Here is a 12,008-nt window from a genome sequence, read left to right as displayed (position 1 = left end):
TTTTTTTAGTCATGCCATAAGTATGCGCTATATCCACATCCACCATCACCTCCACATCCACCTCCACATCCACCACCACATCCACCACCACATCCATCACCACATCCACCATCACATCCACCATCACATCCATCATCACATCCACCGCCACATCCACCGCCACATCCACCGCCACATCCACCACCACATCCACCGCCACATCCAAAACCACATCCACCACACCCACCACCACTACATCCACCACCCCATCCACCACCACCACCACCGCATCCACCACCACCGCATCCACCATCACCACATCCGCTGCATCCACCACCACCACATCCACCGCATCCACCACCACATCCACCACCACATCCACCATCACCACCACATCCACCACCACATCCACCACCACATCCACCATCACCTCCACATCCACCATGACATCCCCCGCCATATCCACCACCACATCCACCATCACCACATCCACCACATGCACCACCACCGCATCCACCACCGCATCTACCACCACATCCACCACCACATCCACCACCACATCCACCACCACCACCACATCCACCAACACCACATCCACCACATGCACCACCACCGCACCCACCACCACATCCACCACACCCACCACCATCACATCCACCACCACATCCACCGCATCCACCACCACCACATCCACCACATCCACCACAACCACCACCACATCCACCACCACCACATCCACCACATCCACCACCACATCCACCACATCCACCACCACATCCACCACATCCACCACCACTGCATCCACCACCACATCCACCACCACTGCATCCACCACCACATCCACCACCACATCCACCACCACTTCCACCACCACATCCACCACCACCACATCCACCGCATCCACCACCACCACCACATCCACCATCACCTCCACATCCACCTCCACATCCACCACCACATCCACCACCACATCCACCACATCCACCACCACCACATCCACCACACCCACCTCCACCGCATCCACCACCACCACATCCACCACCACATCCACCACATCCACCACATCCACCACCACACCCACATCCACCACCACTTCCACCACCACATCCACCACCGACACATCCACCACATGCACCACCACCGCATCCACCACCACTTCCACCACCACATCCACCACCACATCCACCACCACCACATCCACCGCATCCACCACCACCACCATATCCACCATCACCTCCACATCCACCTCCACATCCACCACCACATCCACCACCACATCCACCACCACATCCACCACCCCATCCACCATCACATCCACCGCCACATCCACCACCACATCCACCGCCACATCCACCACCACCACATCCACCACACTCACCACCACTACATCCCACACCCCATCCACCACCACCACCCCATCCACCACCACCACCGCATCCACCACCACCACCCCATCCACCACCACCACCGCATCCACCACCACCACCACATCCACCACCACCACATCCACCGCATCCACCACCACCACATCCACCGCATCCACCACCACATCCACCACCACATCCACCATCACCACCACATCCACCACCACATCCACCACCACATCCACCATCACCTCCACCATCACCTCCACCATCACCTCCACATCCACCTTGACATCCACCTTGACATCCACCACCACATCCACCACCACCACATCCACCACATGCACCACCACCGCATCCACCACCACCACATCCACCACATCCACCACCACATCCACCACATCCACCACCACATCCACCACCACATCCAACACATCCACCACCACTTCCACCACCACCGCATCCACCACCACCACATCACCACATCCACCGCATCCACCACCACATCCACCACCACATCCACCACCACCTCCACATCCACCATGACATCCACCGCCACATCCACCACCACATCCACCACATCCACCACCACCACATCCACCACATGCACCACCACCGCATCCACCACCACATCCATCACCACATCCACCACCACATCCACCACACCCACCACCATCACATCCACCACCACATCCACCGCATCCACCACCACCACATCCACCACATCCACCACCACATCCACATCCACCACCACTTCCACCACCACATCAACCACCACCACATCCACCGCATCCACCACCACCACCACATCCACCACCACCACCACATCCACCATCACCTCCACATCCACCACCACATCCACCACCACATCCACCGCCACATCCACCGCCACATCCACCGCCACATCCACCGCCACATCCACCACCACATCCACCCACCAACACCACATCCACCACACCCACCACCACTACATCCACCACACCCACCACCACCACATCCACCACACCCACCACCACTACATCCACCACCACCACCACCCCATCCACCACCACCACCGCATCCACCACCACCACCGCATCCACCATCACCACATCCACCGCATCCACCACCACATCCACCGCATCCACCACCACATCCACCATCACCACCACATCCACCACCACATCCACCATCACCTCCACATCCACCATGACATCCACCGCCACATCCACCACCACATCCACCACCACCACATCCACCACATGCACCACCACTGCATCCACCACCAAACTATTTACAAAATTAAAAGCCATTGTTATTTGTAATATCAATACATCTAAGTCACGTAAATACAACACACATTGCATTACAAATGCTATAGGTGTCACATATGCGAAAGTTAAAACTATTGACATTGTAACTGACAAAGCTATTAATTTTGCTATTTTCAAAACCAACACATAACTAAAAAAAGTGTCATTTACAATACCAATCGCGCAAACTTTCCTAATGCGAGACCTATTGCATTTCCAATGCTTGTTTCAGTGAATTTCTATGTTTTTTTTTTACTTGTAGTCATTTTTGTAGAATGGTGGAGAAAGGGGGCGGGACTCTGACCAGCTCTCACGAATCCCACTGTGTCACACTTACTATTGGTAACAGGAGGGATATTTGGTCCCTAAGGACCTTCCAAGAGAACTTAATCCCCCAACCATTAGTGCACCAAGAGGCTCATTTGGAGAGTAGTGGAGAAAGGGGGCATGGCCTCCGAAGACCTTTCAGCATTCCTGCAGTGTGGGATTTACTGGAAGCGCTAGGAGGGCTTGTTGGGCCCCAAGGACACTCAGCAGCTAAGGAGACTTCGTTCCCCAACTAGTAGTGCATCAGAAGGCATGTTTGCAGAGTGGTGTAAAAAGGGGACATGGCCTCCAGCCACCTCTCAGCAATCCTGCTGTGTGGGACTTACTGGAGGTAACAGGAGGTCTTGGTAGCCCCCAAGGACCTTTTGGCGCCAAGGGGACTTCACTCGCCAACCAACACTGTGCCCGGAGACACATTTGCAGAGTGGTGGAGAAAGGAGGTGTGGCCCAGCCCTCTCAGCAATCCTGCTGTCTGTGACTTACTGGAAGTAACAGAAAGGGGTTCCTGGACCCCAAGGACCCTTAGCAGCCAAGGAAAATTCTCATCCCCCTACCAGCACTGCACCAGGAAGAGTAGTGGAGAAAAGGGGTGAGCCTCTGGCAACTTACCGGTCCCACCTTTTTTTAATGAGAGGACAGCCAAGCCGTCCCCAGGCTGATTTCGGCTCTGTGGCCCGCCCTCTTATGAATTTTTTTTTAAATAAAAAAATAATGGGAGGGGACCATGTAGCACCCCTCCCAGGCCCAGCCTGCAGTGTGGGTGCCCTGGTCCCAACCCAGGGCACCCACTTCCAATGTTGGGGACTGCAAGGGGAATACTGAAGGCCCCCACGGCCACGGCTGGTTCCCCGCCTCCTGCACGAGCCAGCATTGCTTTGAACAAGTGAGAGCAAAATGCTCTTGCTTGCTCAAAGAGGAGCACAGTTTGCCATGACTTGGCGGAAGTGGCTTCGCTCCAGCCAAGCCTTAGAAAGCAGCTATGTCCCCGGGATGGGCACCCCGGGACATAGCAGGAGCCGGTCCTAGGAGATTGCGGTCCTGAGGGCCACCTTTGGCTCCAGGAGGGGAGCTGCCTGCCCCCCTCCAATCTTCACTTTAGCCCCATGGAGGAGGTGGTCCCTAGGGCTGGGGGTCTGCAATGGACCCCCGGCTTTAGATTTTTTGAGCCCCAAGGAGGTGGCCGTCCCCGGGGTTGCGGGGGGGCCAAGTGAGCGTCCCGCATTCCTATATATCATTGCCCCGGGGAGGTAGCGGTCCACGGGTGTACTGAAGTCTGCACTGGCCCCTGCATTATTATTAATCATTGCCCTGGGGAGATGGGGTCCCTGGGAATGGGGGGGTCCACGCGGCCCCCGCATTAAGTTTTAAGTTCTGGGGATGTGGCAGCCTCTAAGGGCCTGGGGGTCCAAGCGGCCACCGCTTTCACTAAACAAAAAAGCCCTGCAGAGATGGGAGTCTCCAGGGAGGGGGTTCCATGCACCTCCGCATTTTTTAAGTTTTAAGTTCCGGGGAAATGGTGGCCCCTAGCGCTCTGGGGGGTACGCGCGGCCCACCGCTTTCATTAACCAAAAAGCCCCAGGGAGGCAGCAGCACCCAGGGCTCCAGGGGATTCTGCACGGCCCCCCCTGCTTTCATTAAACATAAAGCCCCAGGGAGGTGGCGGTCACTGGGGCTATGGGCACTTATTTAACAAGTAGCCCTGAGAAGGTGTCGGTCCCCGGGGCTGCGGGGGGTGTGCTCCCCTGCATACTATCACATATGCCCGTGGACTTGGGCCTCCCATGGGCTTTATTAAAACACAGGTGTGGGTGCCCGCGCTTGTGCTTTTTTTATTTTACTGCTATTTCACGTATTTTTCGTGACCTCGCAGTAGACTTTGAAAAACATGTTTTTTGCCTTCTGGGGCCTCAAGCTCATGGGTTGGGATCAAGGGTATGCCTACCCTGCACCCTTTTCTTTATTTTCACATTTTTGGGGGGACTCTGTGAAGTGGAGTGCCAAGATGGCTGCCAGCACTTCCTGGCTCAAGTGTTGGCAGCCAATCAGATTTGTGCATTTCCCTGCATGGGCATGTCTTTTTTTGCAAAGGCTTCACGACCACAGATATCACTAACTTTTTCTTCTTAAATGTCTCAAAAACTACTGTGCAGATTTGCACTAAATAACAAAAAGAACAATCTGTGTAACAACATCTACCTTTCTGCCTAACTTGGTGTAATCCTATCTAGCGGTTTGGGCTGTAGATTCAACTACACGTCCTATGGGACTCAAAATGGGAAAACACACTTTTTTGAGCGCCTTTTTCGCAAACCCCGCTTAACGGAGCACCCCTAAACTTCCCATGCACAACAAGGCTTACTATGACACTTTTTTCAGGAAGATTTGTCAACCAGCGCGAAAGATATAGGCAAGTCAAAAAACTATGGGGCATATTAGCAAGAACCTTGTTAAAATGATTGCCGTTTTAGTGGCAGGAAACTGCCGCTAAAACGGCGATAATGGGCTTGATAATATGCGTTATGAAATTCCAATAGAAGCCTAGGTTAGATGTGCAGGACATTTAACCTGGGCTTCTATTGGAATTCTATAACGCATATTAGCAAGCCCATTATCGCCGTTTTAGCGGCAGTTTCCTGCCGCTAAAACGGCGATAATTTTAACGAGGTTATTGCTAATATGCCCCTATTTTCCATGGGCCCCAACGGGCTTCCAATTGAATTATTTAAACCCATGTCAACTTTGTTGGCTCCCCACTTGTTGAATTCTACACTGAATGTTTCGAGTCGGGGGTCCTCCAGGCAGAGATCCGTACTGCAGCCATCGTGGTTATTCAGAAAGCAAACAAGCCTGTTGAAGAGTGCAAATCATATCGCCCCACATCTCTTTTGACGGTCGAGGCTAAGATGCTGGCCAAACTCCTGGCGAATCAACTCCTCCATTATATCATTGATCTGGTCCACCCGGATCAATCAGGGTTTATGCTGGGGAGAAATACGGCTCGGAACTTGCATCGGGTCCATGGGGTCCTCGGTAGGCTTCACACTCTAGAGGAGGACGCGATACTGCTATCATTGGATGCCTCTATGGCATTTGATACCATTGAGTGGGACTTTCTTTTTGCTGTTCTGACTCACCTGGGGTTCAAGCCTAAACTGATAGGCTGGATCCGGCTATTGTATACTCGCCCGACTGCCCATGTTGTTGTTAATAACCATCGCTCCGCCACTTTTGAGCTTCATCGGGGCACAAGGCAGTGCTGCCCTTTGCTGCTGTTACTCTTCGCCGTTGTTCTAGAACCGCTTGCAGTGTGGGTCCGGGTTGATCCAGGGATACGGGGGCTTAAGTGGACGGCAAGTCACGAGGACCATATCTTGCTTTATGCTGACAACATCCTCCTCTATTTGGCCTCCCCTGTGCGATTGCTGCGGCGGGTGCTGCATATTTTTTACATTTTTGATGCCCACTCAGGATATAATCAGATTGGTCCAAGTCCCAGATGTATGCGCTATGGGGTCCCCCCGGCGAGTCCTCGTGGCTATGAGATACCGGTGGCTCCCCGGGTTTTCGGTATTTGGGCATCTTCGTCACTCCTGACGCGGATCTCTTTTTTAAACAAAACCTACTTGGACCTCTTCAGCGCTTTAAATCTGACGCCATACATTGGTGCTCTCTTCCCCTGACCCTCCTTAGCCGTGCTTCCCTGTTTAAAATGCTCGCACTCCTGTGTATTCTTTATGCCCTGCTGAATACCCTGATACCGATCCCGGATTCTTAGTTTTCCCAAATTGACGAAGTATTGCTGGAAATGCTGTGGGAGGGCCATACGCCGCGAATAGCAATTAATAATCTCACCATGGGTTGGTATGACATGGGTTGGTATGACTGGGGCATCAGACTATATTATCAAGCGTCCCAGCTGATCGCTGTCAATAGATGGGTGTTTGAACCCCACGACGAGCCTAATTTCCGCACGGACGACTGGCTCATGGGGCGAGGTGGGTACAATAGAGCGCTCTATACTAACACCCGCAAACTCAACTTAACAGGGCCCACAGCGCGGCATGGTCGAGATTTTTCACCGTGTCGACAAACTGTTGAGTTGACACAAGCAGCTGACGAAAGCAACCCCTTTATGGGAACCTGATGTTCTGGGCCATCTCAGCTCTTGTCCAGGGTTTGACAAATGGGACTTAATCGGAGTTTCCACGGTTAGAGACATCTGCGTTGAAGGGAAACTGGCCTCATTTACAGCGCTTCAAGCTAAATACCAATTGGCTCTGTCCGAGACATTGAGGGCCAGATGTAGGTAAATTTATTTTACCACCTCTTAAATACCGAATCATACCGATTCGGTATTTAAGAAGTGGTAAAATAGAAGTACCGAGATGTAGGTAAATCCAGATGTGCATTTACCGAATCGGTAAAATTCGGTATTTACCGATTCGGTAAATACCGACCGGTAATGCCCATTCATTCCTATGGGCTTTGAAGCCCATAGGAATGAATGGGCATTACCGATTCGGTAATTACCGAATTTCACAAGGGTGCAGGAGGTGTCACTTTGACACCCTCTAGCACCCCCAAAACGGGTTCGGGTGCCATGTGGCAGGCATACCTGCCCTAAGGGCAGGTCTGCCTGTCATATGGCACAGGTGTGCATGCACACATGCGCATGCACACCGGAATCGGTATTTTACCATCAAATAGGATTTGATGGTAAAATACCGATTCGGTAAGGCTTGTGGGACTCAGAAGAGTCCCACCTACATCTCAATTTTACAGATTCGGTAAAAATACCGACTCGGTATTTTACAGAATCGGTAAATTTACCGATCGGTAAATTTACCGATTCTGTAAAATTGAGTGACCTACATCTCAAATTCCAATTACCGGTCGGTAACGGCCGAATTCGGCCGTTACCGACCGGTAATTGGCCACCTACATCTGGCCCTTAGATACTTGCAGAGTACCCATGCTGTGTCCTCCGCCCTGCCGAGGGATTGCCCCATCCCCGACTCGTGCCCTCTGGAAGACCGGCTATTGTTGGATTCCATGGATCGAAAGGCCATCTCACTTACATACAAAAAGCTGGTTAATAACTGTGCTGACCCATTGCTGAAACTGAGGGGGAGGGAGAGATTTGGGAGAGTTGGAGGACTACAAGTGGCGGAACGCCTTGGCCTCACCTCGAGAAGAAGCCATCCGCATGCGGCTCCTCCAGTTTAAGATCCTTCACCGGGCCCACTTTGATGCCAAATTATTGTTCAAATTAGGCACACCAACTTGAGAGGGCGGGAGGCAAATCCCTTGCGTTATCTCCCCAACTATGCTTACTCAATATTTGGGGGGTGACGGACCTTACACAGGCGGAAAAAGCGTGGGCCTCTATGGGCTTTGTTATAGCGAAATGGAATGTAGCGCAGAAATGGGGGGTGGAGGCGGTCCCGTTCCTGGTTGACTGGGCGAAGGATATGGACAATGCTATGGTTGCTGAAAAGTCAGTATTCAAGGGATGGGGTTTCCCTAAGAAATGGGATCAGAAATGGGGAAAATGGAATAGATACAGAGGGGACATTTGCATCTCTCTGACAGTGGAGTTTCAGAGAGAAAGGCGAACACTTATGGCCAGTTGATGGCTGAGGTGCTGGCTTCCCCCCCTTAGGTGTGGTATTCTTGCTCTCTGCAGCCCTAGCCACCTGTTGCAACTTGTTTGTATTTTTTGGATAGCGTTGTCTCTTATTGCTCCCTGTAAATTGTATGATTGTATTGCTCTGCATGAGTTCCTATTCCATCCAGGGGTAAATGTCACTATGATGATGTATATATTGGGGGGGATTTCTTACAGTGAAAGTGTTTTGTATGTATCGGTACCCGGTTGTAGTTTACATAAAAATAAAAAAAAGTTTACCTATGGAAACTAGGATCCACCTCACTCCAATCTAATCCACCCCACGTCACTGCAGTCCAATCCACACCACTTTATTCCAATTCACCCAACTGTAACCCAGTCCAGTCTACCCAACCCCTGTTAAGTCTAATCAATCCAACCCACTCTACCTCAATCCAATCCACCCCAATCTGCTCCAGTCCAATCCACCCCACTATCTCAATCCACCCCAACCCACTCCACCCTATTCCACAACATGCCACGAAACTCCACTCTACACCACTCCACTCTTCTACAGTGCACTCTTTGACACTCTCTTCAACTCACCACTGAACTTTACTCTTTTCTACCGAACTCTATGCCACTCTACTCCCCCTACTACACTCTACGACACTCTACTGCAACAAATACAGTCTATGACACTCTACTTCCCCCACTCCACTCTAGGACACTCCTCGCCACTAACCTTTAGCCATGCTGAACAGCAGCCACACTGGTGTTCAACATGGCAAAAACACATTGCCAAAGCAAATAGCTCCTGTATAGCCAAGAACTATTAGCTTTTCAAGTGCTTGTGCTAACTACTTACTTTTTCAATCGTAGCCTTTCTTTTTCTATTTAGTTCATTTATTTCGCTGTGGCAGTCAAACAGTACTGCCAATGTTATCGGTTAACATAAGAAATGTAAATTATTTTTTTTAAGTTATATTTACTGTTAGTGGTCAGTATTTGTAAGTTTAGTCAAACTTAATTGTGTTTTTGCAGTTCTAACCTGAATTTTCAAAGTTTTTGTAATCTTCATGTTACGCTTTGACAAACAGAAATATAGATGTATGCAATTTAAATTATATATTTTTTGTTAATATGTGTTAGGTTACTTACTTGTGTTTAGTACTAGGTTTTATGCATGGATGTAGTTTATTATTGATATGTGTGTGGGCTTTCATTATTTAATTGTGTTTATTGTTATACAATATGGTTTTGAAATACAATATATTTTATGTAAGTGAATATATATGTAAGTTTATTTGTTAATGTATTTGAGAGTGTTTGGTGTTACAGTGGGTTGGGATGACGTGCTGTTTTTTACTGCACCTACTCAACGCCTCTCAATCAGGATTCAGTGCCAATCGTAGCACTGAGACTATGCTGATTGCTGCCACAGACGACATCAGAACTCTCCTCCACCATGGGGAATCTGTGGCCCTGATCCTCCTCGACCTCTCTGTCGCATCTGACACTGTCTCTCACCACACCCTTAATGACAGACTTCCCAACTTTGGCATACAGCAAAAGGCCATCAAGTAGATTTACTCTTTCAGGATGCACACAGAGTATCCGACTGCCTCCCTTCACCTCTGCACCCAAGGACAACACATGCGGCATACCCCAGGGATCAACCCTAAGCCCCACCTTGTTCAATGTCTATATGACCCCCCTCGTAGAAGTCATCAGAGCCCACAGACTCAACATAATCTCCTATGCAGATGACACTCAACTCATCCTCTCGCTCACCGAGGATCCCTCCATCGCCAAAACTAACTTCTGCAATGCCATGACTGACAAAGCCAAATGAATGAGAGACAGCTGCCTCAAACTCAACTCTGACAAAATAAAAGTACTGATCTCTGGGAAGAACACCTCTGTATGAGACCAAAGCTGGTGGCCAGCAGAGCTCAGACCACCACACTGAGAGACCATGCATGCAACCTCAGCATCATCCTCAGCAGCCAACTGACCATGAAACGACATGTCAACGCAGTCGCCTCCTCCTGCTTCCACACCCTTCACCTACTCTGCAGAATCTTCGGATGGGTCCAAATCAACACCAGAAAGATATGATTCATTTGACTTTAGGTTACTTCTCTGAATGGAGCAGTCCTGAACAGGCCCCACCGTGTTCCTGCGATAATTTTTCAACGCAGAACACAATGCATTTTTTGATGTTTTGTGATCATTACACGGCTGTAAGGACGAGGTTTCTTGTTCCTATCCTTAAGGAGGTAGGGTTTTTTCAAGTTAAACCTGCTCTCCTATACCTACAACTATTAAACAGCCCTAGAGTTATTTTTCATGTCGCCAGTTATCTGGTGGGTGCTGTTAGGGTTAGGAACCAGAGATTGTTAAACTGTAACTGACTGTATTTTTAAACAGATGAATTCTTTGTATTGTATATATTGTTCTTTTAACTGTGCAATGTAACATGGCAGTTAAATTTTATTGTAAAATGGTTTCCTTTTTAATTTTTTATGAAATTTGTGGAATATTTTTAATTACATGAATTTGTAACTGTTTTTAATAGTGTATTTGATTGTATTGTATGCATCACCGTCTTTTTATGATATTGAATTATCGAAATAAAGTATTTTGACTGACTGACACATACTATTAAACACTGGGGTTGCATGTGTTGCTAAATGCCCCTGTGATCGACAGGGCAGATTATTAAAAGAACAATTTGTTATTTATATATTTTCATGCATGCGCTTTTGAAGGAAGCAACAGGATAGTAATTGTATTACTTATTTTTCAGATCTAGTCAAGTAGAAACTACGCTTATCATCTGAAAGAACATCTAGTGACAAATCTTGAGGTAGTTATTCTAAACATAGGGGGAAGTGTTCATGAGATTGTAATACTGAATATCTTGAATGCAAATATGGAGATAAACAAATATCAAAAACAAAATATTGAAGAACAGAATATCGACTTTATATTGACCCTATATAAAACACAACAATATTGACAACAATAATATCAAACATTACAATATTGAATAAACAATATAGTGAGACGAAAAGTATAGAAATCCACAATATTTACACTCATATCGTTCATATAATAAAATATTGAAATAATGCAATATTGAAACATATTTATATAGTTAAAAAAATCATATTATAAGCATTAAAAATATACAAATAAACCAATCTCAATGCTAGAAACTGCAAAAAAATCAACCAAATGCTGATATTAATTAAGAACTACTACAAAGAAAAGCTGATTTTGAATAACTTTTGTGCCTGTCCCCAACTAAGATAAAAGAAACTAGCCTATACTGGAACCACCATCCAATTCCTCAAAAGACTCTAGACCGCACAAAATGGTCAGACTCATCCAGCATACATTAACCACCGCCTGAACTTCGACCAACCTGCC

The sequence above is a fragment of the Lissotriton helveticus genome, chromosome 1_1 (genome assembly GCF_964261635.1).
Source record: "Lissotriton helveticus chromosome 1_1, aLisHel1.1, whole genome shotgun sequence".
Lineage (NCBI taxonomy): Eukaryota > Metazoa > Chordata > Amphibia > Caudata > Salamandridae > Lissotriton > Lissotriton helveticus.
This window is presented reverse-complemented; position numbering follows the sequence as displayed.